Genomic DNA, 9,507 nt, shown 5'->3' with positions numbered 1-9,507 from the left:
TTTGTTGGCACAGGTAAACGCTCAAATCTAATTATGAACATAAATATAAACAATACTTTGCTAAAAGTTTTGTAAGTAAATGTTCACATGGATATAAGCGTGGGTGTACTGATTGATGCACGCATAAATATACACATGTATATACATATAGATATACACATAGATATAAACATACGCATAGATATACTCCTAAATATGTTCATAGATATAGGTCTACACATAGATATGTCTATCTGTGCATATGGATTTATGGGTATATATATACATAGATATACACATAAACATACACATATATATATACACATAGATATGCGCATAAATATACACATAAATATGCACATATATATACACTTAGACATACACATAGATATACATATAGATATACACAGATATACACATAAATATACACATATACATGCATAGATATACACATAGATATACACATAGATATGCGCATAAATATGAGTGTAGATATACACATAGATATGCGCATAGATATACACATAAATAAACACTTCTCTGTAAAATTTGATAATTTTAGATGATGGCCAGTTGATCAAGTTTGTTATCCTGGAGGACTCACCAAGCACCATCAACTGTCACTTGGTAGATAAACGAGATGTACTTCCTGGCAAAACAATTCAAGACATAAAACTAATAGAGCCAATAAGTGGTAGCAAGTACCTGCTCATTAATTCACAGGAAGAGATAAAACGTGTGCCTATAGAGCGATGTGACCAGAGTACAGACAGCCACTCCTGCATCGCTCTGAAAGACCCCTACTGCGCCTGGAGCCCATCGCTTGGTCGTTGTGTTCCCATAACAAACGCTGTTCCAGACAAGTAAGACTAGTGATTTAGCTATTCCAATTTGTTAAAATACTTTAAATAATTAAATTATTAATTTAAAATTAGTATTATGATTTGTTATTTTGCTTTTAGATACCAGAATGTTCAGACAACTACCAACACAATCTATACAAGTAAAGGTACTGGCATGGCACTAATAACTTTCTTCTCATTTATCAGACCAATGAGTGAACAACTCCTAGCGTTTAATGCTAGTGTATTTGATTCGGTTAAAGCTTTTGTTGATCGTGAGCCTCAGGTTCTAAACAATCTTATGAAGTTGGGTGTATTCAATGAGAGATTTATAAATAGTTCTATTGTGTCTACTAGGGCTTTGACAGTCTAATGTGCTGTAGAGGACCTTCTAAAAAGTAGTTCAATTCTCATAAAAAGGTAACATAGACATAGACAAGAATTACATCCGCCTTTAATTTGCTCTCTGCAACTTGCAATGGTTTCCATCGGCGTCTGTTGCCACTGAACTCATGTCCAGTCAAGATCACAGAGCTATTGTCTGTGTAACACTGACTCTTAAAAACAAGCACAGTCTCTGCTTGCAGTCTTGACATCAGACTTGACCTTCAAGGTATTGCTCACACACAATCTGCTGTGAGAGGTGGTCGGGTGAGCTGATAAAGTACAGGGAATAAGTATGTCCATAGTTGTTGTGAAAATCTATATGGTGCTTGATTAACGCGAGTAAAAGAGTGTTGGTTTAGCAAGCCAAATTTCTGTGAGTTCGGTTTGCATAGAAAACAATCATTCATTTCAGGTACATGTATATACGGCTTCCAATTTGGTAAAGATTCCTAGCAAAATCAGAGAGCAGGTAGAAGGCCCGAGTAGTAACAAGTAGGACAACTCATACTGAATATGCTGCTAATTTCAGTTTTGTGAAAGAAGTTTCAAAATGAATTTTGTGGTGAGGACACGATCTAAAAGTAATTTGTAGATTTATATATTTTTTTATTATTAAATTATTTTACTAGTAACATTTTAGAGAGTTCAAGCGGGTTGTTCTGCTGTTCTTAAGCTGAAGTACGTTGAAGTATGTTGAAGTACCGTAAGACCAGTTATGAGTCTACTATGCTAAATTAGTAGGGAGTGTGGTTTTGGAATGATGAAAGCTTCATTCTAGTCTTTTTGTATAGATATTCAGAAGACAAACTACACTGCTCACAAGTAACTAGACTCCCCATACAAGCATATGACTAATAAGATAGTTATTTCTACCGAATGAGATTTTTTCTATAAATTATCCTAATGAATCTGCAAAACTGGCTAATTCTAGCTTTTATTTGACTATTCATAATTAATGTTGATTGCATACATCCTTTAACAATTATTATTTTGAAGCTATTATTGCTAGCTGCTTTAACAAGCCTTTACTTAATATCAGCATTCTGTACAGAGAAAAGTATTTTTAAACGCTGTAATACATGTATGTACTACGTAAAACCAGTTGGCCCCTAAAATTTGATTTTATTGGTCAACTGCCGCCTTTTTGTTTTATGATTTTTTTATGGCATTATTCGTAAAAACTTTTTTGACATGTAATTGTTGTAAATAAATTAATATATAATATATATAAAAAAAGTAAAGCTATTATTATTATCAATAATTGGAGTAGAAATGGAAGACAACTAGACTTCAGCAAGAAATGCAGGACCCACTTTAGGCACACCATATAGGCCTATTGGTTTCTGTTTAAAATGACTCACTTACCTTTTAACATTTACCTTGTATATCTACCTTGTATATCTACCTTGTATATCTACCTTGTATATCTACCTTCTATTCATACATTCAAGTCAAGTATCATAAAAACATTTGTGGAACATTTTACATTCATAATTTTTAGCTTTCGGCATGTTCCGATCAAAAGTTGCGAAGTGTTTCAATTGAACACCCTCTGTATTAAACCAATCAGTTGTTAAGAATCATTGCCCTAAAACTCGGTTTTTATAGATTCTGTAACATAGATTTAAGTCATTTATACAATCGCTTCTGAACTTACAGTTTCCTCCGCACTAACTATACCCGCTACTACAACTACAGCACATACCACAGCTAAAACAGCTAAAACAACTAGAACCACTACAACAGATACAACAGATACAACAGCTACAGCAGTTAAACCTGTCACAGTAGCTGCAACAACTACAAAAACAGAGATTACTTCAGTAACTATAAACTCCACAGCAGTAAACCTGGATGGCATCAACCGAAAAGGCGATCTGAATGATACCAAGTCGAAAGCATCGCATGAATTCACAAGTGGTTGCTTTAGCACCACACTCACAGCTCTTCTGATTGTCTTGTACTACTCGTAATATTTTACCAGGAATAAAAATGTGTTTAATGTTGATGAAGCTGGTAAACTAATTTCTACTGTGTGGCTTTTATTAAGACATCACTTTACATATATAACACGGTTCTTTTTGCTCATTACATACAATACAGAAAAGCTTTAGCAGGTGTATTCTTTTTCAGATTTTCAGATCTAACAAGTCTGATCAACTATGGTTAATACAAGCAAGACCAGGTGGTCTCTGTGAATGAGAGACCGAGACAGACCGAGACAGAGTGAGACATATCGAGATCGACTAAAATAGACAGATCAACCCTGAGAAAGAGACCTAAAATTGTTTGAGTTCCTTTGCCAGTCATGTCTTACGATGTTTAATATTTAGTTTAATGAGCTGGTTCATGCTGGTGTGCAAGTGTTTGATATGGCTAAACACCCTCCAACACAGTTAAGATTGATTCTAATTTTCTGGATCACACCGATATAATTCAAATATCAAATAATATTTTTGACTGATTCACAGGAGCAATATAACTCATGCCATTTTGCTATACCCTGACCATAGAGCTATCTATAGAGATAACTCTATGACCCTGACTGTGCTAAATATTCAGTATCATTCACCATCTGATGATACTCTAACCAGCTCTAAAAACAACAGGAGCGGCAGCTATGAATAAAATTATTCAAATGTACAATATATGTATACATAGACAGTATATGTATACATATACAATATATATATACATATACAATATATGTAAATATATAATATATGTATATACACATTGTATGTATATACGTTGTTCATTTTAATACAGACATCTGTATGTCAGAAAATAACTGACTGTTTGATTGAATTACTTATTTATTTTCTCATTTATGATACTTTATTTTTATTGCTCACCAACCTTAGCACCCTCACTCTATCTATAGATTAGCACCCTCACTCTATCTATAGATTAGCACCCTCATTCTATCTATAGATTAGCACCCTCACTCTATCTATAGATTAGCACTATCACTCCTCACTCTATCTATAGATTAGCACCCTCACTCCTCACTCTATCTATAGACTAGCACCCTCACTCCTCACTCTATCTATAGATTAGCACCCTCACTCCTCACTCTATCTATAGACTAGCACCCTCACTCCTCACTCTATCTATATCTCTATCTATATCTCTACCTATATCTCTATCTATAGACTCTATCTATATCTCTATCTATAAATAGAGTCTATAGATACTTTATCTATATATCTATCTATAGATAGAGTCTATAGATAATCTATCTATATCTCTATTTATATCTTTATCTATATCTCTATCTATATCTCTATCTATATCTCTATCTATAGACTTTATCTATATCTCTATCTATATCTTTTTCTATATCTCTATCTATAGACTCTATCTATATCTCTATCTATAGATTAGTCTAAAACAATGTCTCTGAAAAATCGGCAGTCATCTTTCAACAGTGAGTCAATTTGGAAACTATTTTAAAAAGTTTGCTTGAGGTTTTATCATTGTTTTCAATTCATCTACCAGAATATGGTCCACGAGGAATATGGCCCATGACGAGTATGGCCCACAAGGAATATGGCCCACGAGGAATATGGTCCATGAAGAATATGGCCCACGAGGAATATGGCCCTCGAGGAATATGGCTCACGAAGAATATGGCCCACAAGGAACATGGCCCACGAGGAATATGGCTCATGAGGAATATGGCCCACGAGGAATATGGCCCACGAGGAATATGGCCCACGAAGAATATGGCTCATGAGGAATATGGCCCACGAGGAATATGGCCCACAAGGAATATGGCTCATGAGGAATATGGCTCATGAGGAATATGGCCCACGAGGAATATGGCCCACGAGGAATATGGCTCATGAGGAATATGGCTCATGAGGAATATGGCCCATGAGGAATATGGCCCACGAGAAATATGGCCCATGAAGAATATGATCTACAGGGAATATCTATATATGTAAATCTAAGTGTTTGTCTGTCACCTGTCGTCTGTTGAGTTATAGCAATAACATTGTAGGAATGAAAAATCTGCATCACACTGGATTTAAACTTGGAACTTTCAGGTTTGCAAATCTTGGCAGTCTATAACCATTTTTACAGACAAATTTTTTAAATATTGTTTTACCAAAAAAATAAAGAAATTAAAATATGAATAAACAAAAAATATTGTCATGTGGAGTTAAACTTTTTTTTTCATTAGAATAAGAAAGAAACACTCATTATTGGCAAGGAGAACGTAATATGTCTCAGTTGTTTTATGGTAGATAGTGACAGTCTAATTGCTGTATAAAGTCGAAATCTTAACAACATACTTGCAGATAAATCACAACATACAGCCTAACAACATACTTGCAGATAAATCACAACATACAGCCTAACAACATACTTGCAGATAAATCACAACATACAGCTTAACAACATACTTGCAGATAAATCACAACATACAGCCTAACAACATACTTGCAGATAAATCACAACATACAGCCTAACAACATACTTGCAGATAAATCACAACATACAGCTTAACAACATACTTGCAGATAAATCACAACATACAGCCTAACAACATACTTGCAGATAAATCACAACATACAGCCTAACAACATACTTACAGATAAATCACAACATACAGCTTAACAACATACTTGCAGATAAATCACAACATACAGCCTAACAACATACTTGCAGATAAATCACAACATACAGCCTAACAACATACTTGCAGATAAATCACAACATACAGCTTAACAACATACTTGCAGATAAATCACAACATACAGCCTAACAACATACTTGCAGATAAATCACAACATACAGCCTAACAACATACTTGCAGATAAATCACAACATACAGCTTAACAACATACTTGCAGATAAATCACAACATACAGCTTAACAAAAAAGGCATGCCATGTTTAGTTATAAAGTGTGTAATCAGACCGAAAGCTTGCCACTATAATGCCAATCTATCATTTCGCACATGGAACTGCACCGCACATTTCCATCTACACCAAAGGCCCATCATCAAGCATTTACCTACTCAAATTTAGCTGCAACTAGAACATCATATAGGATCCCTTTTCATTTCTCGATAAGGAGTATTAGCGCTCGGCTAATTAACAATATTTTGTGAGGTTATGATTACTATTAATATAAACATTAGTATAATATTAAATACGGTTTTCCTGAGTGGCATTAACTGTACAGCTCAAAGATTATAACAAAAAACTGCAGTGATGCTCAGGATATCTTTCATTCTCAACAAAAAAATTTAGTTTATGACAAAAATTCCTAAACCTGTTCAGTGACGATAATTGTCCTTAATGCGTGTTAAGACAAATTTTTGAGTTTTAATTAGATAGTAGAAAACATTATGCATTGAGCGGAAAATAAAAGTTCTATGCCTGGCATTGCATGAAGTAGACCTGCTGTCAAACATTAATTAATTTGTAAGGAGCTATTATAACACTTCTGTCACGAGATATGCTAACATTACGGAACATCCATATTATTATGCTAAAGATTATTCTTTGGAATAAATCTAAAGTCATGCGCTTGAGACGAATGCAAAGTAAATTTTATGAAGCGCTTCAACTCAGTCCGACGGTTCCAAGGTTATGAGATCCTATTTTCATAACATAGTCGATAAAGCAATGTAGTTACAAAGGATCATTTGTGCTGACCCAATATTTAATCTGACCTCTTTCAATTGATTATTCTGCTCTAAGCATGACCTTGAACTGAATATTTACAAGGTCAAGGACAGATAAGCAATTGAACCATATAAATCATGCCTGCGTATTTGATGACTTGAAAGATTTGAGACCTCCACGATAATAGACTGGTATACACGGTAATGGTAGTTGTCATATTACGCAGCAACCTGTCTATCATCTTCTAGTTGAACTTTAGTTTTGCCTTAATATATACCGTAAGTCCTCATGCTCAAGCCGCGCGGCTTGTGCTCAAAACCAGATGACTCACGAAAGAAAAAATAATCCTCCAACAAGCCGCGTATGCCCACAGACCGCGGCTAATGACTGAGGTTTTGTCGTCCTTGACCCCTTCAGGAGCGAGAGTGTTTAGAAGGGTTTCACTATACCCCCGTCTTCTTTAATAAGAAAACAGGCTACATCAGTTACTGTACACGTGAAAAGAATTTTCTTTTACTTCCAAGTTCGAATTAAAATTCCTAAACCCTTGCATCAAGAACTTCTTGCCATGTCTCAGCTAGATTTTTATTGCGCTGTTGGAGGGTTTAACGTTTATGGAAAGATGCTTGTCAGGAATGCAACGGTTTTAATGACCTATGACTGTGGTGAGTTAAACATTAGTGATAAATTCTTCGTTAGTCTGAAGTATTCCATAAACATGACCTTGAAAATAAACGAGTAGGTCGCCAAAATCCCGTACACAAAAGTGTATCATGACTGCGATTCTATGGTCATAGTACGGAACTGAGCAGAGACCGCATTTATCGAGAAGCCACCCTAAGCCTCACGTAAGTTTTAAAAACTTGGCCTTAGCCGCGGCTTATGACCTTGAACCAGAAGCCGCGCCCAACGACAAGCCGCGTGGCTTGAGCAAAAAGACTTACGGTATATAATATATACGGTATGTATATAAAATGTATATATACGTATAGGCTATGTGTATGTAAAATGTTCCTATCATACTATCAGTTATATATACTATTATATACGCATATACAAAATGTTCTTTTCAGTATATAGAAATAAACGTGCGTATAAAATGTTCCTGTTAGTGTATACAGATATATATGTGTATATAAATATTTCCTTTCAGCTCATACAATTATATGCTGAAAACGTTTTTTTCAGTATATACAAATATAAGCCTAGATGTGCATATAAAATGTTTGTTTCATTATATACAAATATATATGTGCATATAAAATGTTTTTTTTAGTATATAAAAATATATACACATAATGTTTTTGAGTTTATTATGATTTGTTCAAATAGTTGGAAATATTAATGTTGTGAGGGTGTGCTGACCCTTATATACTTATGGGTTCAGAATAAAGTCTCGTGCAAATAAGACTTTCACTTTAAACTTCAAGCAAGATTATATATTTGAGTAATGTACACTGTGCATATAGCAGTTACGTGTAAAAGACTGACTCTCTATAGCTAAGACTGTTTCTTTTATACAAAAATTTTGATGGCATGACTGATGACAAAACATATAAACATTGCCAAACACAACTCGGTATATGTGACACAACATAAGCCAAAGTATATACATTTTATCTTTTAGACGCAAATGACACGATTGCAGTTCGCAGACAGGTGCATCATAAGATTGGCTTTTGAGAAGAAACCTTGAAGGCAGACATAGAAGGAAAATGTTCATTTTAAACAGAGTTCATAGCAATGCATGCCAGCAATGACTGTCAATATAGATAAATCCATAAACATTGCATTGATTGTGTAAACGAGTGGCTTTCTTGGGATGTTACAGCAATGGGATGCAATCGCTAGGACTGACATAATCAGGTCAACACCAATAGATGAATCATAAGGGCTGTTCTTCTTCTTTGAGATATCTTCATATCTTACAATGTTCCAAAGGAAAGCCTACTTTCCTAGAGTTCTGCTGATATAGAAGGTGATATGATCTTCTGAATATGTATACCTATCATGACTCAGAGAGTTCTGCTGATATAGAAAGTGATATGATCTTCTGAATATGTATACCTATCATGGCTCAGAGAGTTCTGCTGATATAGAAGGTAATATGATCCTCTGAATATGTATACTTATCATGGCTCAGAAATTTCTGCTGATATAGAAGGTGATATGATCATCTAAATATTTATACTTATCATGGCTCAGAGAGTTCTGCTGATATAGAAAGTGATATGATTTTCTGAATATGTATACTTATCATGGCTCAGAGATTTCTGCTGATATAGAAGGTGATATGATCATCTAAATATTTATTCTTATCATGGCTCAGAGATTTCTGCTGATATAGAAGGTGATATGATCATCTAAATATTTATTCTTATCATGGCTTGTTGAAGGTTGAAAATCAAGCTCAGGTTAATCTTATTTAAATCTAGAACTGAAGGGAGATTATCGGCAGATGTAGCTGAACATTGGCCTTACATACTACGAGGTCTCTACTAACAGATACATTGACTACATTAGCTTGAAACTTTCTGAAAAAAACTAGGTTGCCGCAAACGTCAATTTATGTTGGCAAAACATTGTAGATCTGCCAGCAGTTGTGGTAAAAAACAAGACCTTGTGCGTGTGATCAGTTAATTCGTGTTGGTATTCCT

This window comes from Watersipora subatra, chromosome 8 (genome assembly GCF_963576615.1).
Source record: "Watersipora subatra chromosome 8, tzWatSuba1.1, whole genome shotgun sequence".
Classification (NCBI taxonomy): domain Eukaryota; kingdom Metazoa; phylum Bryozoa; class Gymnolaemata; order Cheilostomatida; family Watersiporidae; genus Watersipora; species Watersipora subatra.
The sequence above is the reverse complement of the archived record's forward strand: the minus strand, read 5'-3'. Positions refer to the sequence as shown.